This window comes from Pseudochaenichthys georgianus, chromosome 9 (genome assembly GCF_902827115.2).
Source record: "Pseudochaenichthys georgianus chromosome 9, fPseGeo1.2, whole genome shotgun sequence".
Lineage (NCBI taxonomy): Eukaryota > Metazoa > Chordata > Actinopteri > Perciformes > Channichthyidae > Pseudochaenichthys > Pseudochaenichthys georgianus.
The window spans coordinates 12797756-12823082 of NC_047511.1; the positions used below are offsets into that span (position 1 = coordinate 12797756).

The 25327-nt window shown below is 39.9% G+C and overlaps 1 long non-coding RNA gene across 1 annotated transcript in view; it reads left to right on the forward strand.

Annotated features, from left to right (window-relative positions):
* Positions 1-24376, forward strand: part of LOC117452902 (uncharacterized) — a 56511-nt gene extending 32135 nt beyond the window's left edge. Inside the window, exon 3 of the long non-coding RNA XR_004552806.2 lies at positions 24288-24376. This is a non-coding gene — a long non-coding RNA (uncharacterized lncRNA). The remainder of the gene's footprint in view (positions 1-24287) is intronic.
* The last annotated feature ends 951 nt before the right edge of the window (positions 24377-25327 follow it).

A 25327-nucleotide genomic window follows, 5' to 3' on the forward strand; every position in this document is an offset into this window, starting at 1 on the left:
AAAGTATAAATCTACATAGGATACTGTAAAAGAAAATAAACTTATTGCAAACACATTTAATTAATAAATAAATAAAACATTAGATAAGATTCCAAGTACAGTTATATTTGTAAACATTGATTATATGTAAACGTTGAGAACAAAAATGACGGATTACACTTTCTCATTTTTATTATTAAATAGTAAAGAGAATACAGCGTAGGCTTGACATTATTGAAGAGAAAATATATTGATTGCAAGATAAAATCCTTGATTAAATCAAAATCCAAAACTAGCACTCCCACCAATACTTGAATAGCCTTTAAATTACCCCCGGGGAGGGGGGGAGTAAGATGTGGAGAGTGATGTTACTCTCCAGATCTTACTACATTTTGAAGATTACTCCTGGATCAAATTCATTTTTTGTATCTTCAACGTTTTCATCTGATGTTGTTTCCAAGGCATGAAGAGGTGAAAAGACCAGAACAACATAGACATATTTTTGTGTAACAGATCATTTCATTTGTATTTCTTTAATCATTTTGTGAAGTATGGTTGAGGTGTTGACCATATAACCAGTATGTGTTCATACTGAAAGTACGGGCAATCATAATTACAATGCCCTTCCTCATCTGAACACATGGTGGGACAGGAGAACAAGTAGAGCCTGCCTCAAAACCCAAACTAAAAATGAAAGCATGAGAAAATACAGGCAATAATAAAGCAATATGACATGCAAATTAATCTCTATTAAAATCAATATTGGAAGACATTGCTATTTCTGTTTGTCAGAAGTTAATTTTATTTCTTCTTTTTTTCTTTTTTACTCCAGAGACATTTTTCGTGCATCCGTCAACTTTAAAATATTCCATAAACGGAATACATTTTAGATTTACCATTTGAGGGCAGTGAGTTCCTCTCTCAGCTGACTGAACAACTCCAGGGGGCGAAGTTTCATGTAGAATCAGAAGGTTAACATTTACAGTTGCAAGAAAAAGTATGTGAACCCTTTGGAATTACCTGGATTTCTGCATAAGTTGGTCATAAAATGTGTTCTGATCTTCATCTAAGTCACAACAATAGACAAACACAGTCTGCTTAAACTAATAGCACACAAACAATTATATGTTTTCATGTTTTTATTGAACACACCATGTAAACATTCACAGTGCAGGGTGGAATGTGAACCCCTAGGCTAAAGACTTCTTCAAGAGCTACTTGGAGTCAGGAGTCAGCCAGCCTGGAGTCCAATCAATGAGACGAGATTGCAGGTGTTGCTTAAAGCTGCCCTGCCCTATAAAAAATACACACCAGTTTTGAATTTGCTATTCTTAAGAAGCATTGCCAGATGTGAACCATGCCTCGCACAAAAGAGCTCTCAGAAGACCTACGATTAAGAATTGTTGACTTGCATAAAGCTGGAAAGGGTTACAAAAGGGTCTCTAAAAGCCTTGATGTTCATCAGTCAGCAACAGTGCAGTCAGCAACAGTGCTGAACTTTCTACATGTATAGACAACTTGTCTTACCTTGCTACTCTCCCTAGGAGTGGCCGTCCTGTAAAGATGACTGCAAGAGCTCAATGAGGTGAAGAAGAATCCTAGAGTGTCAGCTAGAGACTTAAAGAAATCTCTGGCACATGCTAACATCTCTGTTGACGAATCTACGATACGTAAAACACTGAACAAGAATGGAGTTCATGGGAGGACACCACGGAGGAAGCCACTGCTGTCCAGAAAAAACATTGCTGCACGTTTGAAGTTTGCAAAAGAGCACCTGGATGTTCCACAGCACTACTGGCAACATATTCTGTGGACAGATGAAACCAAAGTTGAGTTGTTTGGAAGGAACACACAACGCTATGTGTGGAGAATCCAAAGGGTTCACATACTTTTTCTTGCAACTGTAAATGAACTCCCTCACTACTGACTGCACATCATCCACTTTTTCTCCATGTCATGACTTAAGAGTGATTCAGTTGCAGCGTGATTTATGTTATTCCAGGCTATCTTAGAAATCTATGAAACTTTGAGATTCATTAGCATATATATGTTCTTTGAAAGTTCACTCAAGCAAGTACATCAGCCGGTCCATCAATGGTTAAAATCCAACCTTTTATGAATAGCATTGATGTTCATAAATACTAATAGCTTCGTAGAACGTTGGCGTGTGCTGTTAAGACTGCCTACCTGCAAACTGGGCTTCAGATGGCAGCCCCAAGCAGTAGGTAAGAAAATTCAAGTCCTCAGTTGAGGGGTTTTGAGATAATAATTGGGAGAGGAAAACGGGAAAGACAAATCTACTCTTAAAATCTGCATCATTGCTTTCCCTAAATTCCCCTAATTTCACCATTTTGGGGTTCAGACAATTATATACATAAAACCATATGAAAAGCTCAGTTAATAATATGTAAATACAACTGAATTTCAATTGATCATTTTACATTATATAAACATATGTTCTTACTTTACAATCATCATTATTTTCAATATCTCCAAAATAGTGTTTGTGGGAACACATTATTGTCTTGTACAACCTTATTTAACTTTTGTATATATTCTAGATGTAGAGTAAAGAGTACATTAATTATTTAAAATAAGCGGTATAAAGAAACAAAAAATGTAAAGTAAATGACCTAAAAAGTGTTCTTGAGTACATTACTTGAGTAAATATAAATATTATCTTTCCATCTCTACTTTTGATGTTTCCTTTAGCAAAATGACTATTACTTTCTGTTGAAACTTGATCCTGTAAACTTTTCTCAGGGGCATTAGCCAAGTATTTGCTTCCATTTCTTTGGACAGAGTTGACCTCACAAAGAAATTAGTTGATTTCTTAACATTCAAATAAATATTTAGTAGTACTTCAAAGACTTTTCAGTCAACTTTGGTGAGAGGAGCTTTTTTGTTCAAGGCCTGTCTGTCATGCTCAAAGGCACCAGCATAGACAAGGGGAAACATCAAAGAAGATCAAACTAGTCATCAGTCCCGCAGACTGACTTCCCAAATGATGATCAGGGTCCATGTTCTTCATCCAAGTAAAAGAGCCAGACAAAACAAGAATCATAATGATATGGATTTGTATCTTCTAGTCAGTAGAAGTACCCAGGTCCCGTACTCGAGCAAAAGTAGAAGTATATACATCAATCATTAAGAGTGAGACTATTTATCAAATACAGAATGGATGTCAGCTAACCATACTTTAATTCACTTATAATGTACATGGCTTTGTTGAATAGTTTAATCTGATTGGTGAATGTCGACATCAAACAGTCTGTTATTTCTCACTGCTGTTGAGGATGCTCTGATAAAGGAACCATGTGCAGTCAAATCGGAAAGAAGTCTAGTCAATTTAGCAATGTCAGCAGTACATCAGTAAACATAATGGTATATGGATTGATGATTGCTGAACTTTCCTTAAATAGTAAAATAACAAGGGGTTAAGAGACACAGAGAGCTGGATGACAAACAAATCACCCAAAGAAGACAAACAGGAAGTAAACAAAATACACGGTAGGGGCTCTGGCAGTGTTTCAAGACTGGTACATGAAAAACTAATTTCAACAAAACAGTGGCCTGTGCTACGAAGCAGGATTTGCAGTTAGCGAGGTAACTTCAGGGTTAACTCTGGGTTTTCGGTCCTACGACGCTGGTTCACTTCTTACCGGGGTAGATCTCTTATGCTGAACACCTAACCTGTTCCGGAGCAAATGTGATTAAGTCAGATCCACTCTGTGTTTTAGACGGGGCAGTGATATCATAAAACTGTTAATGTATGCATTCAAACACTAGTAGTAGTTTTATTTTTTACCCGCTGTTTCCTTATTCACATTGTAGGTGAAACTACATTATGTGCTTTTACTTCCTGGATTAAGTGTTTTAAGTCATGGATGTTTAAAGTTTTTAACTTCTTCATATTTGTCTAACATGATATTTACTTTTCATTAAGCTGCTGCTCTGTCAGTACGCCTTCTCCATGTTTGTGATTTGGTCAAATATTGCTAACCACCCGCCCCTTTCAGTGAACGCGCTCTCAGCCGGACAGAGAAACCCTGGGTTGATTTACCGAGTTGATAACCAGCGTCGCAGGAACCGATTTGCGAGATCTCGTTTGTTAGGGTTAGTTAAGCCAGATAATCCAGGTATGTTCAACTGGCTTCGTCGTACAGACCACTGGAACGTTACGAGTCAGAAAATGTTGATAACTGCTTTGCGGTCCATATTAAGTATGTTGCGGTCACCGCAGTTCAGGCAACCCAAGAACATATTTTTTGTAAGCCTTTTGATTCAAAAGCTACCTTGATTTTTGAATTCACAGCGTGTTAACCACATGTATGTATGCCTAACCTAATGTTCAGAGGTACCGGTGGATTAAAAATGGCGCCACTGGCTCCCTTACCAAGCATTTGTATGTGACGAGTGGGCCAACAGCTCCATGTGTCCTGAGAGGCCTCGCAGGAAGCTAAGATTTATCAAGGCCTTGTACTGTAGACATCCACATTTCTTTACCTAGAGCTAGAGTAACTGTAGACTTGGACTTGGACTTCAGTGTGACTTAAGGCTCATATACACTCAGGTCATAATTTAGTGGGATGTGAGGTTTTGCTTCTCTAGAAATCTAAGCCCATTTCTCTCATGACTTGGAAACCGACTTAACTTACATGTTTGACTTCACATTCAAGTGAACCACGACCTGACCCCAAAAAAAGAAAACAAGTTTAAATATTTCGTCATTAAAGGTCCCACGTCATGGCCATTTCTACTGATCATAATTCCATTGTTGAGGTCTACTAGAATACATTTACATTGTGCAATTTTCCAAACTCACATTGGTTTCTCAAACAGCATCTCTGTATAGTATGTGTATTCACTCTCTGTCCTAAACGGCTTATTGGAGCTCTTGCCCCCCCTCCCTGTGAGCCCAGTGTGCTCTGATTGGTCAGCTCGCCCACTCTGTTCTGATTAGTCCACCACCGTTACAGCGGAACATCAGTGATTATGTGTTACACTGACGTTAGCAACCAGAAAAGGCCAGAGGTCGGCCGGAGCACACACCCGCAGCCTGGCTCGGACCTGGCCCGGGCCTCGCCATGTCCCGCTGTCTCAGGCTGAGTCCAGGCTGAGAAATCCGTGGAGCTGCAGCTGAGAAAAACAAGGCTGGCTGAGTGTGTGTGTGAGGAGCTCCGTGGGTTGGTCCATTTGGACCAATTGGTCCATTTGGATCGTCGTTACGTGACTTGGTTCCCGGAAGAAAAAAACGGAAAAAGAAAATCTCCAACGAGGCGTTCTGGGGCAGCATCGACACGTCTTTTCTGTGTTAGAGTTTTACTCGCTACAGGGTGTACTTTGAGGGTTTGTAACTCTGCAGACCGTTTACATGCAGAAAAAGCTACATAACAAACAAGGGGACGAGTAATAACCGGAAAAGCATGACATGGGACCTTTAAGTTTAAAAGACGTTTTTTTAAATTGGTGAAATACCTGCACCTTGTCTTTCAGTTTGCCTTGGAATAATTGTTGCTTGAGTTTTATATGCCATGGTGGATTCAGGACTACTCAAATGTCAACATTTAAAGTATGTCTCCTTAAGAAACAATTTATATTGAAATATAAAGAAGTCAAACACTGCTCATATCAACATAGCCATCTATAAAACAACGTATTTTTAGCTAGCTCCAGACAAGTTTGAACCCTGACGTCTAGACACATGTTTAATTGACAAGCCAAAGAATCACCTACCTTCTTTAGACAAACCACAACAAGAGAATGGGACAAATGCATTTCCAAGTTAGAAGTTCCCCCCCTATGGTTTGCAGCGAGAGAATGAACTGTCAGATTGATGGAGCCTCGAGACGCTGTGTGAGTCTGCATCCCATATGGAGGACACATGATCATATATCACTGCTTTTATTGGGCACAGCGAAAGGGCCGTTAGAGGTCTATGTCAAGACATTCTGTTCATTTTCCTCTCTCTGTCTGAGTGAAGTGTGTTGACAAGAAGCCGCCTCTTCATCCTGCTGCAGGATTCATTAAATTACCTGATAACGTGAAGGGAAAAATAACAAGCCTTTCCATCGTTGTTGTTTGTGATTGAGTCGGTTATTCACTGGCTTCCAGCCCCGCACTCAGCTGGACTTTAGTTGAAGTGCCTGCAGATAAGGAAACCTAATTAACTTGCACATCTGTACGCCTCATGGCATTGCCGCCGTGGGAACTGACAGTCAAGCGGGGAAAGGTGAGAGAAACTAGGTGACGGGGTTGGGCAGAGGCAAGACGGGGGGGAATTAAATGAGGGGTTATGAGATGTAGACTTAGAAGTAATAGATACAAAAAAGGAATAAGCATGATCAGCTAGGAAAAGAAGGGGTTTTTTGTCAGGGTTTGTTAGTGTATCAACATCCTGTTCATCCTTGACCAACCGCAGAGACACAGACCCTTGGACTTCATTCATCTGGCCTCAGAGCCCAACATCTGGTCTTCCTCGCAGCCGCCGATCCAGACAAATAAGTTGCTGTTACAATTGGCGGCGAATCACATGAGGCTTATTGAAAACAGGCCTCTGCGGCAACATTTGGATTTCTATAGAGATAGTGTGATACAAGATTTCACTCCAGAAGTCACAGGGGAAGATTTTGTTATTATTTCTTGTGTCCTGTTGGTTTTTGGGGAGAAGTGTATCGCCTGAGAGAACAGATGTTTTCTGCTCACACAGGTGTGGCAACAACTATGTCTATCACTCAAGTACAGTACACTGTGGGACAAATGAAATTACTCCTGTATTGTTTCGCTTGGACAAAAATGTACCAGTCATTACTTTTAAAATAGGCCCAAAACAACAGCAGTGCCCCTCCCCCTCTATTTCCTGTTTGTAATGCTGTTCCAATAAAACTGTCTTCCTACTCTCATGAAATTCTTCTTTTGTCACTTCTCTTCTGCAGTGGACTTCACTGCAGTAAGTACATCTAATCAGGTAGTTAAGTACTATTTATATTTCCTGCCATTTGATACTTCCACTTTGCTATATTGCAGAGACAACAATGGGCCCCATTATGCACATGTTCAGGTTCATATTTGTATTTTGTGACTCTACTGTGACATGTTGACATGCTTAAATGTAGATTTAGAGATGTGTCAGAAATGTCCTGCCCCTCACGTACAATACGTTTGAGCACGAGGGGCCTATAGAAGCTTGAGAGTTGTGTAGTGATAGTGTTATGGAAGTAAACCAAGGAGTCCAATCGAGGTGTTTTAGACAGGGGGGGAGAGTGTGGGAGAGAAACTCGCTCTGGAGGAAACTGTGGGATTTTAGAGATCGATGATCTCAATGGGATTCACCTGGTTAAATAAAGGTTTGAAAACAACAAAAGGGCAAACCCCAAAATCATAATAGTGTACCCTTTAAACTCCCTTCATTCATTTGACAGATTCAGGTGAGCTGATATTTTATTTTAACTTGACATGCTTTGAGTACAGTTTGCTGATAACACTTATGTTAAGTAGGATTTTGAATGTAGAATGAATTTTCCTTGGGATGGTTAGGGAAATACCAAACTAATCACCATATATGTAAATGTCAATAGACATAGTACATGCATACTTATATGCATCCATATGCCAAAACGTGCTTTGTGAGGACAGTTACTAAGACGTCTGATGTAAAAGTTCAAATCAGTCCAAGTGAACGTTGGCTCATTCCAAATTTGAAGAATTTCTCTCTTGGCTTATGTGAGAATAGGACATACCTAAAACTGGATGCCTCTGGCCACAATCATTCCTCGGTTCGCAAGCATTAAATTACTATAAAGAATAAACCTGATTTAAGGTTATTCCTAGCACATTTTGCACTTCAGGTATAATTAAAGTAAAATGAAACATGCTACATGCTCCAGGCCAGAGACTAAAATGTAATCAAATTGTTCCTCACAAGTAATACTTTTCTTGTTTCATAAAATACATCTGTACATCTGGAAATGTCCTAAAAAGCCAATTGGTCTTCATTGGTATTGCTCTAGAAGCAGCTTAGATGATGCTGTCAGAAAGCAGACAAGAACAAGAACAATTACATTTGTGGTGAGAACCCATTGTTTCTAAAGTCTTTAATTGCAGCCTGTGCGTGCCTGGGGGCTGGGCAACTAGTACTCAGTCAAAGAAAATGAATGCATAACTCTAAAATGTGAGCGTAATTTGTATAATTTGGCCGAGTGAGAGTAATCCCACAGAGAGGACAGAGACATCAGGGGACTCCAGGCGGAGGGGAACAGCTAACCTAATTACAAGATGTAGGTATGTGCTTTGAAAGGTGGTTTCTCTAAAACGACAACTATCAACGCTTTTGAACAAAGCTGACCCCCGCTTGCATTATAAAAGGGGGCAAGCTGGGCCATTTCAGAGAAGGCATCTGGATTGTTTTCTTTTCTCTTTCTCACGCTTTGTCCTGAGACACAAAACCGCCCGACACAATGACTGGTGACGTCTGACGGCAAAGTTATGCCAGAGCCACAATGTGCATCTAGGTGGTGAGGCGAGCAGATGCCCCCATGGGGTCAGCGCTGGTTTTTGTCCCCCAGTGTCACCACAACAGAGGGAAGGTAGGGCAATAAAATGCCTCAGTGCTAAAAGAAGACATTCCATCAGAGGGAGGGGGAGTGTTGGGATCTGACATAATTTAAAACATGGCTGTCATATTATGAATGGGAGCCCCCGCTCCCACCCCTTCTGAGTGGAAACCATTTATTTTTCTGGATGTTTTTGTGTTCCGCGGCTCTTACGTAAGCATGAGCGCTGCTAAATCGGCTTGTTTGGGAATAAGAGGAAAACAATTAAACTGAGGGCACATGGGCGGCTGTAGTGTGTTAAAATATGCATATGAATGGAGGGGGAAGTGATTAGAGACAACATGTGCAAGAAACAAAAACACTATTATCAGAGTGTTCATAATAAAGAGATGTTATCCTCACAGTCAGCCTAAAACACGACCAACACCGGCTTAGAAAAGATCATACATTGTATTTGTCTTGACCTTTATTTGACCAGACCTGGATGGATAAAAATCATTACACTCTTCATCATTTAAAATCCGATATTCAATAAGCTTGTTAGAGTTCAGTTAGAGAGCTGCTGATCACTTTAGGTTGGTGGTGCTTGGTTTCAGAAAGCTTTCAAAGGTCAGCAGAAATGGCTAGAAAATCAATTGGTTAGATATTTTCGTTAACATGGCAACAATCACATTTTGCCAAAAGTCACATGTTTTGGCCATTGCTACGGCTGTTTTCTTATATGCTTCTTTATGTTATCAAACTGCCGCGTTTATTTTTCTTTGTATCTCCATTTTGTCTAGTTATGAATTATGAATATTTGTTGTTATTGCAATGGAGATCTATTTGTTCCGTTACAGTTGTTATGAGCTGGTTTCAGCTTGTCACTGTTTCACCATTATTTAGACATTTGCGCATACAATTCAACTCAAACTGCTAAATCAGAACTTGAGATACAGTATGATGAAAAGCTGCAGAACAGCTGCTCAATTGACCTTTTTGAAGGATTATTTTCATTGGTTGAGCAGTCAGGCGACATGTACAGACTAAACACAGGATACTAAAAACAACAGAAAGTACTTATTTTAAATATATCTTTTATTTCCTGCTTCTTACTAAAGCTTTTTTAAATTATTTTAAGTTTTTAAAGTCTGAGTCAGTGTCTCAGCAGTTGATTCTTGACGTTATATTGAAGCAGTGAATCACTCAGCACAGGGGAATGCAACCACTGGTGTCCTGCATTCCTCGGTCCCCACCATCTCTCTGCTGTTTCTATGGAAACAGACCCAGCAGAGCCTCTGACAGTCTGTGAATTTCAACAACCCCTCAGTAGCAGTGGATGTCATGCAACCACAGGCAGCCCCCACAAAGACTGGCTGACAGGCAACATCCTCAGATGTGTCTGGATTTAGCTTATCATTAACTCGACAATGATTATTGCTGCTTGGTGGGGGGATGTTTTCTTCCTTTAAAGATATGTTATTAAAATGAAAAGAGACCATATTACGCCTTTCTCCGCTTCGCTGCAGTGCGTTTTTGTGCATGTAAATGGTCTGCAAAGGCTAAAATCCTAAAGTTCTCTCCAGGGTGAGTTGTGCCCCCCCGACATCACTATGTAACACTCACGCTTCTATAGGCTAGCGCTCAAGCACATTGTACGTGAAGGACAGGACATTTCCCGAAAATCTTTATTCAAGCATGTAAACATGTCACAGTAGAGAAAGAAAATACAAATATTATCCTTAAAATGAGCATTATGGGGCCCCAAAGTCAAATAGTTGTCTCTGCAATATAGCAAATATTTGCCTTTTGTCACGATCACAGGTACAGATCGGAACCCAATAGCATGACACAGATACAACCAGTGTTTTTCAATGTTCAGTTTATTCAGGTCTGGGACAGGCAGGGTCAAAACCAGGAAATCCGTCAGACAGGGAGCAGGCAGGAACTCGAGATCCAAATACAGGCAGGCAGGGATCAAAAACCGGGCAGGACAAGAATCTAGGATAGAGAAAAACACTCACTGGAGAGCTTGGCGGAAACGACAAGACAATCTGGCAAAGGACAAGTGATAGTGAGGTGGTATAAATACTGTGGGGTGATGAGGTAATGAGTAACAGGTGAGGGGAAGGGCTGGGAAGACCACGTGAGGGAAGTGAGCTGATTACAAGAGCCTGGAGGAAGGCGGGATCTGAAATGACAGGAGAGTTTAGATGAGCCAAACAAACAACAATAGATGTGTCTAACTTGTGACACCTTTGTAACATAGACATCTCTATTTTACAGTCGCGCTCCTATGGCTAGCGCTCCAACACATTGTAAGTGATAGGCTTAAAGGCGGGCCATCTTTAAGGGGTTGACCAATCACAACAGAGCCGGCCAGCTAACCAATCAGAGCAGACTGGGCTCTGGTTTCAGACAGAGGGTGAAAAGAGGTGCTGCAGCACAGGCAGCATGAGAAATTACCTTTCGGTTATGTATCTACTGATAATATATATATTGATTTATAATTATTTTATATATAAATTCAATAATATTTATTAAGAAGGACTTTAACTTTGTTATACTGCACCAGAACTATTGGATCGTTTTCATTATAGACATTTCTGCTGATTATTATCTCCATTAAAAAAAACATTATTTAAATGATTTCACTAATTAAAAAGAAGCAAATTTATATCTGAAAAGCTATAATAAATTAAATCAATTAAATAGTTGCCAAATTAACCACTGTCAGTCAGCCGATCACTCAATGTTGATAAAGTCATCTCTAATTGTTATTTAATTTATAGCAAAACATTAATATGAGTTTGTATGTTTTGCATGCAATTATCTTAATCCATAAAAAAAAACAAAGCTGTCAAATAAATCTATAGGAAATAGTACAATATGTTTAGAAGTAAAAGTGCCTTGAAAACTAAATAAAGTTAAGTAAAAGTTTAAATGTATATTCAAATTAAAGTACTGAAAAAAAAAGAGAATTCCTTTTTTTTTTTACTTTAATTTTTTTTTCTTTATTAAATAATATATCTGATTTGTACAGCATTTTAGTAGGATAGGATTTCAAAGTGTCAACAATATAATAATCAGACCCTATAGAATACAATAAATCAAGTTTCACTTTAGTTTTTCAAGTAACTCAACTGAAACTCACTAGTCCAACCTGATCTCACCAGAATGCGTGACTCCACCACGACTCCTTAACACCACAATGCGTGGTGGAGTCACGAACTTTGTTACATTTGCGTGTCGGCACCACGCAAACAACCCCAATGTAAAGTGAATGAGGCTCCTTTGTCGTGGTGCACACACACATTTCTACAACGTCCCGCAGTGAGCTTTTATTCTATACAACGTTTTTTAAATCTACTTTATAGCTTGTAGTAACTCACGGGAGGCTTCTTTTATTTTATTTGTATTCATAATTATTTTTATTTTTCGTCAGAATGTAAAAATTACATTAGTTACGAATTTGTGTTCTCAAAAAACAGTGCATTGTGTGTAATGCAACTGTGATTTTTATTAAATTAGTTAGTTTTTAAGGAAGGCCAGAGCTGCAGCTGTGTCAAATAGATTGTTCCCTTTAGTTAACGTTATTTAAAAGATAATGATCATGTCCCCTGTATTGTATTACGAGCGTCCATTCCCATTGGATAACGGAGAATTTTACACCCGGAAGTAAGTAGCCTATTCTCCTTACTGTCGATTGATTTTACAGTGATATCTGCACTACTCATCGACTAAAAAACACCAAATTGTCCTTGTTAATTACACAACATTGATAGGTTTGAATTGTGTACAATGCTTTTATATTTTCCCCCTTCGATTCGGAGAAACAAATATTTTTTCGGAGTTTTAGGATGGCAGAAGACACTACACTACCCAGAATCCTCAGCTATCGTTTGGGACTACACCATGTGCTTAGCTTGACAAACCCCGTGATCAGTCCTCAACCTCTGTGATTGGATGTGCGAAGTTTACACAGAGCGTCCAAAAGGACTTTGAAATGGAATGAAACCCATCGACGGCACACTATTCAAAAAAGGAATCGAACGTGTCCTACCCCCCCTCCTCCCCCCTTAGGTCACAGGCTCCTCCAACAGTGCTCCGCAATAAAACAGATACACAGAAAAAATAGTGAAATAGTGCAATAAGAGTCTATATACAAGTGATTGGAATATGATATATTAGATAAATAATTTCTAAGTAGCAGCCAGATGAATGTTATTTCTAAATTCAGGTGTTTAATAATCGTATAGCCTGTGGGATGAAGCTGTCTCTGTCTGGTGGTTTTAGTCCGGATCCTGCGGTACCGCCTGCCAGACTGCAGCAGACAGAACAGTTTGTGGCTGGGGTGATGGGGTCTTTTATAATCCTGAGGGCTTTCTTTAAGGTTAACCTGGTATTTTTACTCCACTACATTTATTTTAGTTACTTTACAGATTTGGATTAATGATGTGAAATATAAACAACCCTTAAATCAGACTTTAGTTACACCTGAATGAAATTCAGTGAAGGTGATTGTCAAGTGCCAACAATCAGGCGAGATATTTGATAGTTGGTGCTTGAGAAGACTAAATATTTATCTGCAGATCCGTTTAAAGCATATTCATTACTCGTTATTCTCTAATAGTTAATTAAAGACTGTATATAATTGCTATTTTGCACATCCCTTTCAAGATTTCAAGATTTTCTAAGGTTTATTGATATATCATATACACAACAGTGTAGTTATGCAATGAATGAAAAACTTGGGTCACAGGTTCCTCAACAGTGCATTACAAGACATCTATCAATGTGTGTATACTTCCACCATTACACTGTCGTATTCTGCACATTTCTTTAATTAAAGCCTTATTAGTTAGCACATCCTCCTATCAGGCACTAAACTGTTTTACTCTAGATATCATTTGAGTATCTTATTGATATTTTCTATTCTATATTTATATAATTGACCTTCTACTTTCCCACTATTTTGTATGTACTCTTAATATTTAAATGTTTTCATAAAATATAACACATTCAAAAGTGCTTTACAAAAATGAAAGACATTAAGAAAAAGGCATTTTAAACAGTCATTAAAAAGCAACACAATCTTCCTGCATTGCAATTACTCTAAACGTGTAATAACGTGCTTTAACCAGTAGGTGGTTTGGGTTAAAAGGCTGTCAAGTTTACAGTGTTAACAAAATAAAATATACTGCTGTTTCCGGTTTAGTTTACGACGAATATTATTTTGTTATTGTTTTGATATTTGTAACACAAAAGCGATGGAAAAAACCCATAGCAACAAAAAAAAGATGGTCTTAACATGACCCAGTCGTCTAGTAGTTAATAAAAAACAATAATATCAAAACAAAATATTACTACTAACTTTATTGTGAAATTAAAACAGAACGGTAAAAGAATAGTTTCCGGTCTATTCTAAGCCCGATCACTGTAGATAAATAAATAACTACGACAGATGTGTAATATTTAATGCAGCCAAACCATTTATTACAATGCATTCATGTGATGACTATCAAAGAGTAAAGCAAGCACTGCTGAATAAAGTATGATTTTCTCTTTTACGAAACGTTTTTTTTTCATATGGAATGCAGTTGGAGGTCAACCAATCAAAGAGCTTGAGGACTGATCACGGGGTTTGTCAAGCTAAGCACATGGTGTAGTCCCAAACGATAGCTGAGGATTCTGGGTAGTGTAGTGTCTTCTGCCGTCCAAAAACTCCGAAAAAATATTTGTTTCTCCGAATCGAAGGGGGAAAATATAAAAGCATTGTACACAATTCAAACCTATCAATGTTGTGTAATTAACAAGGACAATTTGGTGTTTTTTAGTCGATGAGTAGTGCAGATATCACTGTAAAATCAATCGACAGTAAGGAGAATAGGCTACTTACTTCCGGGTGTAAAATTCTCCGTTATCCAATGGGAATGGACGCTCGTAATACAATACAGGGGACATGATCATTATCTTTTAAATAACGTTAACTAAAGGGAACAATCTATTTGACACAGCTGCAGCTCTGGCCTTCCTTAAAAACTAACTAATTTAATAAAAATCACAGTTGCATTACACACAATGCACTGTTTTTTGAGAACACAAATTCGTAACTAATGTAATTTTTACATTCTGACGAAAAATAAAAATAATTATGAATACAAATAAAATAAAAGAAGCCTCCCGTGAGTTACTACAAGCTATAAAGTAGATTTAAAAAACGTTGTATAGAATAAAAGCTCACTGCGGGACGTTGTAGAAATGTGTGTGTGCACCACGACAAAGGAGCCTCATTCACTTTACATTGGGCTTGTTTGCGTGGTGCCGACACGTAAATGTAACAAAGTTCGTGACTCCACCACGCATTGTGGTGTTAAGGAGTCGTGGTGGAGTCACGCATTCTGGTGAGATCAGGTTGCACTAGTCACTCACTCAGCATCATCAGACAGGTCTTTAGGAATATGAGCATGTCCACATTTCCAGGTAGAAGCTGGGATGTTTGGGCGTTTACAATATCCCCTGCTGTGGAAAAAACTCTCTTGCTTGGTACTGATGTTGCTGGGACAGAGAGGTATGCTTTGGCCATGGGTGACAGCAGTGGGTAAAACTGTGCATTGTCTCTCCACCACTTCAAAAACAATACAGTTTTTGCCAAGAAGGTGAGATATAAATATACTGTTGGTACTTGTCAATGTCTCTAGGTATGTACATGTAGCCCTGTATATACGATGGCCTTTTGTGTTATCTGTTGTTTTATGTTCATGTTGTAACCTACTTGCTGCCATGTTGGACAGGTCTCCCTTGAAAAAGAGATCGATGATCTCAATGGGACCACCTGGTTAAATAAAGGTTTAAAAAATATATATATATATTGCCTGCGCAACAGCCACTTTGCCCTGTGGTTCTCCATGGCTCTGATCGACGACCCGCCCTTAGAGGTGCACATGCCTACGGACAGGCGGGGAGAGCCTGCCCCGAGGGGGTCCGTGCACACTCTACACAGGCTGTGGCTGCGTCAACAGCCTTATTCAACGGTGTGAGTGTGGAGGATATATGCACGGCGGCGTCTTGGTCAACGCCAGGACCCTTCATAAAGTTTTATCTCTTGGACATGTCTGGCTCTTTCTCCTCGCCTGTGCTTGCTGGAGCAACACAGGACTGGTGAGGGGGGGGGGGGGGGCTGTGCGTCAGTGGGTCCCCGGGCGTAATGCGCTTACGTTTTTTCCGGGCCCTCTGAAGGGTCCCGGGGGACGTGGTGCGCACTGGGCCCTTACGGGACTGGAGGGCTCTCCCCGCCTGCCTGGGGGAGGAGGGGGGAGCCCTCCACACTATAGTCCACGCACACTCTGCATGGGGTCAATGTCTGAGTGTGGGGGACATGGGGCACTTGCGCTCTCCCCGGGCTCCTTAGGGACTCGGGAGAGGTGGTGCATAGTGAGCCCATACGGGGCTGGGGACTCTCTCCGTCTGCCTATGGGCGGACGGGGGGGAGCCCTCAGCACTGTTTTCCAAGTACACTTTTCGCGAGATAAGCGCGGCAGAGTGTGCTCTGTCAACCTCAGCCCAGACTTCTCCACGGTTACAACCGAGGTAGAGGTGAGGTGAGTGAGGTACAGCGGCTGCTAACCAGAAAGCCGGTCAGGGGCAGTGAGGTGGAACGGTGTTGTTGGACGACAGCGCGTGTACATCCTGTGAGAGATATAACGAGGGGTTACGTATGGTAACCCTTGTAATATAAGCGGCCTCTACTCTGAGCACTATCTGTCCTATACAAGCCCCCAGGAAGTGCGCCGGACTCAGATGAAAATATTCGTGGTGGCCAAACGGCGGTACTACACTTCCGTTTGGTTGCCAGGCCCGGAAACACTTTTTCCCATTGACTTACATGGGGAAAGAGTGGTCTGTAAATCGTTGGATACTTTTTTTTAAACTAAATAAACTACCCAGTATGAACACTTGTTATTAAAAACATTCGTTACTCAAGTTGTAAAAATGTGCTAATAACGTTATTCTGAGAGTTATTTCCCTCTGCATTATGAACGCGCATCTAACCCACGGGACCGCGCCACCCGGCACGTTCATGTTACGTGTCCCGACCAATCAGAGCACACTGTGCTCGCAGGAAGGGTGGGGGCAGGAGCTATTGGAGCTACAACGAGCCGTTAAAGGCAGAGAGTGAAATTCAGTGAATACACGTAGTTTACAGAGATCCTGTTTGAGAAACCAATGTGAGTTGCGTTTATCTTTACCCATGGATGCACAATAAGAACGGACCCATATCGTCTTACTGCCACCCCACGGAGCTGTAATAATGGATATATTGCACATGTTTGCTGTAATTCATTATCATACTACAGTACATGAGCTGTATGATTAAATCTTGTACCGTAAATGTTGTATTAAATAAAGTTAATATTACTTATTATTATAAGTATATATATATATATATATATATATATATATATATATATATATATATATACAGTGAAACAGAGGTTGCGCTAGACTTTTTCGCTGCCCGTCATTTTGACGGACAGGATCGTAAAACTTCCGTCAAAATCCAGAATTACCCGTCGGCCTTTACACAACTCTGAAGAGTGGGGAAGCATGCTCGTGAACTGTCAACGGGGGGGGGGGGGACAGTTCACATGCGCCGTGTTATGCATGGCTGCTGCACCTCACGGGAACGTGCACAGCGTAAAGCCAAAACTCACAGACATTTCAATGATTTGTACGGCACAGTTAGGTTTGGAAACGGTATGATTTCCTTTTTGGAGGGCATGCATAACACCGGAGCCTCGCTGCAGGGAAACTTTAGCGCTGTTGACGGACTGCTTTCAGATTTGTCCGTCATTGTTAAAAAAAATGTGTCATAGACGGAAAATATTCGGTTAACGCGACCTCTGCAGTGCAATCATTCTTTCATGCTAAATGAAGCTCTGTTGCTTGGATATCACTAGATCCTGTTACAGCATAATATAAGTACATAACGATTAATAACAAATCATTACCATGCTGTCATGAACGTGCGGTGCTGTTACGTATACGCAAATTGACGTGCTTGATGTGAACGAGCATTTTGGTTAAAGTTGCGCATGCGCTATGAGCGCACATACGGGTACTTCTCAGGCATGCCGGGTAATCTGTGACGTTTCACTCTCTCAAAAGTTGGGCCATTTTATCATCATGCGCTAATGAGCAACTCTCATAGGAATGAATGAGGCCCCGTCTCCCACGCTGTATCCAGTTCTTATTATACATCCATGGTCCTATACCGCTCGCTGAAGAGAGGTGTAGGATGACAGTCAGGAGGCGAGGCCTCTTTTTTATACGGTGAGATGCTTGCGCATTCAGGTAGGCCCGCCCCGGGGCCGGCTACGTCTATAGAAGTCTCAGTAGGTGAATGCTTGCATTATAAGGTAGTACCCATAGAGTCCAGTAGAGGGCTCCGCCTAAGCTTATAAAACAAGGGTTACCATACGTAACCCCTCGTTTCATCCTATCATCATGTATCTACACAGCTTCAGCTCCGGTCATCTCCTCCATTTCCTTTGTGCTTTATATTGTTTGACAGCAGTGTTATTCAACCGCACAAAAAAGCATGTGTTTTTTATTTGTATTTCATACTGACTCATTTGATTCAAGCGTGAACACACATTAGTATGATATTCATATGCAGATATTTCACAACTATAGGAGGCCAGTTTCTCTGACAGGATGGCACATGGTTTGGAATAATCCAAAATGTTTGCAAAGGACGATAAGACTACTGATCAGTTTCGGTTTCATTCTATAGGTATTCTGTTCTTTTCTCTGGTTCCACTGGTAAGTCTGTTTTTATGATATTTTATGATTATGTGCATATTCATGGTCTCACTAATGAGGGATTACGTAGGTGGTTGAAATTCCCCCCCGTTTTTGCATGACTATTTAGGTAAAGCAGCCTAAATATGCTGGAAAACTATGTTTTTCCTTTTTAAATTGTGGAAATAATTCATATTTCATTGTGGGGAGGCTCATTGTGTAAAGCTTTAAAGAAAGCAGTGTAATTATGGCGCGTTTCCACTGCAGCCCTCGCTCGGCCTCGCTCGGTTTGGTTAGGCCTTATTATGCCCGGCTCACTTTAATGCTGCGTTTCCATTACAGTTTAGGAACTGGGGCAGTAACTATAGTAACACAGTGTAGGCGGAGCCGTGACGTCATCTTCAATGAGCGCCCCAAAAAACAACACAGCCGTTAGCTCTTAGCACTCAGAGCTCACAGCTCTTCATATCTGTTCAGAAACTAGACAAAAGTTAAACAAGTACAAACCACAGACTGCCTGTGTCATGGTGAATACAGTCGCTGCTTTATTTATGTCTGTATAGGCCGTTGCTGTGAGTGTGGACGGTCGGAGCATATACAACGTTAGCTTAGCCAAGCTACATTTAGAAAACACGCATTTTAAAAGGGTTGTTCGCCTGCCGTCTGTCTGCAGACTTGTCAAAGCATTAATTCATGGTTTTTACTAACCGGTATCAGTATGTTGTTACTTCGGCATCATTTTGAAACGTGTATTATAATTAAATCACGGTCAAATATGTTCATCTTGTTGTAGTTGTAGCCCCCTTGCCAGCGATCCTCTCTCTAGTTTAGCATACTCAGCCCGACTCAGCCTGGTTGTTCCTGGCCCTAGAACCACGATTTAGTCGGGCCAGAAAAAAGGTGAAAAAGTAGCCCCGGGCCAAAACTAGGCCAAGTGGAAACGCAACCAAAAACGGGCCCCGCATGGCTCGGCACGCTTAAAGCGAGCTACCCGCTGCAGTGGAAACGCGCCATTAGTGTAATCTTCCTCTAAATGCAGATTTTTTCTTTTTTCTAAATGTTTCTATATCTATTGAGGGATGAAAAAAAGTTGTATTCATTAAAAAACAATAAGTAATTTTTGTTAGTGCTGTCAATGGATTAAAACCTTTTTTATTACATACAATACAGTCTGACAAGCTCAAGCATCAACAGAGATTCATGGTAAACGTCCGTGTGGAATTACAGGAAGAACTTTGGGTCAAGCTTGGTAATGTCATTATATTTGTTCATTATTTTTTAATGCATTAAGGTTCCCAAATAACGCATAGACGTATTAACGTTAACTGCCCTTATATTGTTATGTATATATTTCTTTTACATTTCTGTAAAAATTAATGAACTGAAATATTTACTGAGATCAATAAAATAATATATATTTTCAATACTGTTAAAATAATTAATTAAACATATTGTAATATTGCATCCCTGACATCTGCAGCACCACTGCTAGCATTTGCTCATTTCTGTTAGGTATTTTGAATCACTGCCTATAGCAGCATTTGTATTTGACTCTGATGGTACCTACTATCACACAGGCCTTTTACTCACACATTGCACAAACAATAAATGCTGACTTAAGAAAACTGCAAGTTACATTCCAACTACATAAATCATTTTTTACATAAAAAAAGTTACTGCAGATCCAGCAGGGGTGTATTTCATCTGCTGTAACGTGCATGGAGTAATAGTATATATTGGTCCACGGCCATGGTTAAAATCACAAACGATCTCCCGGTAGCAGCTGACTCTGGGCTCTTATCCATACTCATCCTCCTTGACCTGACTGCAGCCTTTGACACCATCTCACACCAAATCCTCCTTGACAGATTATCTTCCATTGGTATCACTGGCACATCCCACAACTGGTTTAGATATTTCCTCTCCGGCCGTACTCACTTTGTCCAACTCAAACACTTCAAATCACAGTCCCATCCAGTCTTCACTGGTGTTCCTCAGGGTTCTGTCTTGGGCCCCCTCCTATTTATCATATACCTTGTACCTCTCGGCCATATCTTCAGAAAATACGCAATCCAATTTCACTGCTACGCGGATGACACCCAGCTCTATTTCTCCACCAAACCCACTTCCACTCTCTCCCCCACTGCCCTTTCCGACTGCTTACTGGAAATCAAATCCTGGTTCTCATCCAACTTTTTAAAACTAAACAGTGATAAAACTGATTTTCTCTTAGTTGGCTCCAAGTCCACTATGGCCAAAACTGACAAATTCTTCCTCACTATTGACAATTCCACAGTCCCACCCTCCCCCCAAGTTAAGAGTATGGGTGTCATCCTCGACAGCACCTTATCATTTGAAGCTCACATCAACAACATCACTCGATCTGCCTACCTCCACCTCAGCAATATTAACCGCCTCCGCCCCCGTCACTTACACCCAAGAGCACCGCCATCCTCATCCACTCCCTCGTTACATCCCGTATTGATTATTGCAACTCCATCCTCTCTGGTCTTCCTCACAAATCCCTGCGTAAGCTCCAACTGGTCCAAAACTCAGCCGCCCGTATCATTACCAGAACTCCTTCCATTATTCATATCACTCCGGTTCTCCAACAACTCCATTGGCTCCCCGTTAAATACTGCATAGATTTTAAAGTGTTGCTCCTCACCTTCAAGGCCCTTCACATTCTTGCACCTCCATATCTCTCTGAGCTCCTTCACATCAACACTCCCACTCTCGTGCTCTCCGATCCTCCTCTGCCTTCCAACTCACTGTACCTTCTGCCCGCCTGACCACCATGGGGTCAAGAGCCTTCAGCCACTCTGCCCCCCGTCTCTGGAACTCTCTCCCACAAGACATCTGCAATATGGACTCAATCTCAACCTTCAAATCCAGCCTGAAAACATACCTTTTTAAACTGGCGTATTCAATACCTTCATTCTGCTAAACTGATTGTTGTTTTTAAGTCTTTGTTTTTAAGTCTTTGTTTTTGAAGTTGTGTATTACTGTGTGATCTTCTTTGTTGCTTGTTTTTAATTATGCTCTGTAAGGTGTCCTTGAGAGCTTTGAAAAGCGCCCATAAATAAAATGCATTATTATTATTATTATATTGTTGTTGAAAAAAAGTCAATTGTTAGTGGACAGATGATGAAATTGTATTTCTCCTTATGTTACGAAATTGAATTTATCTGAAAAAACACTACATGATTGGCAAGATACCTATTTCAGCCATTTTTGATAAATAGAATCCAGGAATGAGTCCTAAAACCAAAATATGAGTTAACATTTGACCAGTTCCGGTTCATTTGCCTTAAAGTCAATGGTTTGGTGAGCTGGTTTTTGGTTGGATGAATACAATTAAATAAGTGAAGTCAACAATCGCTGAAGAGATCTTTATGTTTTGTGCTATGACATAAAACACGTCAGTAAATCCCACTGGTGAATGTCTGAGGCAGATGCTAACAAGTTGCTAACAACACGTTGAACACAAGTCCGCCATAGTTTAGCAGTGCTAATGCGCAGCCATGGACCGTGAAGTAGTTAGTGTTAGTTGTAAAATGTTAGCCATGTTCTTCTTCCGATTGCATTTACGCTTCAAAAATCATAAAAATAGTGTAAGGACTGTAAATGTTCTTTTGCCAAAGATTTGTATTGCAATAATCAAAATCCAATGGAAAATGTTCATTGTTTTTTGTCGACGGAGCCATTGCATTGCTAACTTCTGGGTAGTCCTACAAAAATATGTCATCACTGCACCACTATTGTTTGGCAAGTGGGTGTCAGTGTATGGTTTTTTTCTCACTTTAGTTGACTATATGTGAAAAATAATTTCATACATTCTTGCATGTGTTAACTTATTCATCATGTCCTGTTTCTCTCTTGTCAGAACACAGTTGCTGTTTTTTCTTTTTAAATACACACATCCAAGGCCTACCTCCTGCTATCTATCATTGGCTTTTGTTTATGAGCACAGTCATCTCTTATTTCCTCTAATGTGCCACACAAACCGCTGAAACAATGGTGAACGCTTCACTCTCTGCTTTCCAGGCCCTCACTTGAATGAAGGATGCAGCAATAAACTGTGCCAAAACTTTGAAGGAGGGGAATTAGTGGGCCCCATACGGAGTTAGAACTGGGTCATGTTGCCTTGTCAGATTGTTTTACACGTCACCTTGTAAACAGAAGATGAAAAAGACTACCACCCAGGCATTAGTCATCTCCTTAAGCTGCTGTGTTGTGCATTTCATTGCTACAGTTTAACACGTGTACAGATGAGGTTGACAAGGCAGGAAGTCTTCGTAAGTCTACGTGGGTGTGTTTTCATACCACTATATAAATGTTCCTAATGCACACGTGGACGTTTTGTGGTCAATGAATGGGAACAATCAGGCCGTTACTAATTAAATGCCAAGATGCCTCAAGATGTCCATAAGCAATTCCAAATTAATGTCAGCAAGTACCCATCTAGACAAACACTTTGTGTAGAAAGCCATACAGAACAACCATTAAATCACACAGCTTATCCATATTAGGTGCACAACTATGGAATGGTCTTAACCAAACTCTCTCAAGTCTTAACTGTCATCAACAATTAAAATCAAAGGTTCAGAAATATTGTATTAGAAGACTACTCTAACTAACCAAAAATTGGTATACCTAGTTGCTGTTTTGATTTTTTGGTCATTGTGCTTTTGGTTTAACTTTCAAAAATGATATGGATGTATGATAATAATAATAATAATAATAATAATAATAATAATAATAATAATAATAATAATAATAATAATAATAACTATTATCATCACTATCCTAATTATCATAGTTTATACAAAAATAGGATGAGAAATGAAACTGTCTTGTTATCTGAACATGGACTTGTAGGAATTTATTTGTTACCTTATTATTTTCTTTTCATCCTGGATATGGGTGTATGTGTGTACATAGTACGTATGTATGTGTATGTATATATACAATTTGGTTTATGTGTGCATATTTAATTACTGATTTATCTTTTTTTCTTTATCCTGCAACTGGATGACTAACGGAAGGGCTACCTCTGTATAAGCTATGCTTTCTGCCCTCTCGCTTTTACTCATGTTGTTTGTTTGTCAGATGCATACATTGTCTGTACTTATATCGAAATAGTAGAATAAAAATGAATTAAAAAAGGTTCATGGGTAGGTTCATATTTAATTTAAACGATGTATTGTTTCTTCTAATTAGGGTCTGAACATAGTGGCAAATCATGTGGAAAGATATGCATGTTACAATCATTTGAGAACCTGCTTATTATTGGGTTAGGGTTAGGGGGTTGAACAAAAAGAGGCTGGGGTACTAAATCACATGATATGTTTTGTTACGTCTGTAGAATAGGATTTTTGGGATATCAGAAAGTGATATCTCTGGACTTCCTAAATACCTCACTCAAAAAGGTATTTTTACATATGTTCAGTCCCTAACAAATATTGTATTTCCTAATGTTGCACTAGTTCATATTGTGATTAATTGTGCTGCTCTATTATTTACTATAACTCTCAAAGAGACCCTTGATTGAAGACATCTAATGATGCTGAAGGAGCAAATATACAGTCTGTTATGAACATCAGAGATTGAACATACGCTGATGATGTTGGGAGTAAGGCCGCTCTGTCTCTAGGTCGGTGTATTCCTGGGATGCCGCAGCAACAGGAAACAGTTTGATGAGATCTCCTTTCATCCCATTGAGAGGGCAGTGCGTCATCTTCAGCTATGACAAATAAAACGGGTTAAGCTTTATAGAATGATACACTTTTGCAAAACCGTTATTATATTTGTAAAGTTGTTATTAATATCACATGCGTAGAGAAGGGCTGTCACTGTGTGTGCAAAATTCAAACCTTTTTTCAAAATAGAGAAAAGCTAATGGGACATTTGTGAGGTTTTTCCTTCTACATATACATTTGTTAAGGTTTTTTTTTCCTGTAATGCCAACAGATAAGACGTAAACCCCGGCAGAGGAATAGAAGCCATGATGACAGCGGGACATATAAGCTGTTAAAATAAACAAATAAAAAATAAATGACATCACAGAGATTTTGAATACATCATGACTCACGGGTGACAGATCTGCCTCCAAGTTGTCTTCAGTGTTTCATGTATTTGTTCATTATCTGTTTGCATATAGTATCACATTATATATATAGTGTGGCCTTGGACGTCCTTACATGTCGCTGCAGAGGAAAACGTCCCAGACACATAACCTTGGAGCAAAAACAGCCTGCCTACCTACCTTTCCAAACTGCATAAACATTTGCCCAGGGCAGTGTGATTCGACCAATGTTCATGCATAGATAAATAATGCACATCAAACCAGGATATTATTCATTCCTCAGTGCAAATACGAAACAAGGCTCCTGCTTTAGGAGGGTAGCTTGAGTAAAGGCCACAGCTTTAATACGTAATCACACCATGTAATCACAAAGGGCAGAGAATGCAGGCCAGTGTGAGCGAAGAGGCAATAAGTAGGTTGATTATGGTCTGCTTGTTTTATTTTAGAGTAGGTTTCTTGGTAAACTTAATATAACCATAGACACTGCCATTGGTTGGGCACATATTTTTACCGATTTAATAACTGTTCTGTTAATCATTTACTGTGAAAGGTCTTGGTCTACGATTAGCATTTGCCATTTAATGATGAGGAGTTATATACATATTTTATGAACCACCTCCCACTGGTGGCATTTATCCGACCTAGATGGAGCTCAGGATAACTAGTCAGGTCAGAAATGGAAGCCTAAAAATAGAGCAGAATATGGTTGCTTCGGTGAGTGAGGGGACTATAGGACTGGCTCAATTGGAGAATGGCCGACATTAGCCGAATAAAGAGAAAAAGGCAGGATTTATGTTTTTTTGTTAGAAGTCTGGTAAGTTCTTAGTGCGTTTAACTGCCAATATGGTGATTAATTGTGGTAAAACACTAACCTCAAGTGCCAGTGTCCATGTAGCGCCTTTCTCTGAGCTCCAGTGCCTTTTTT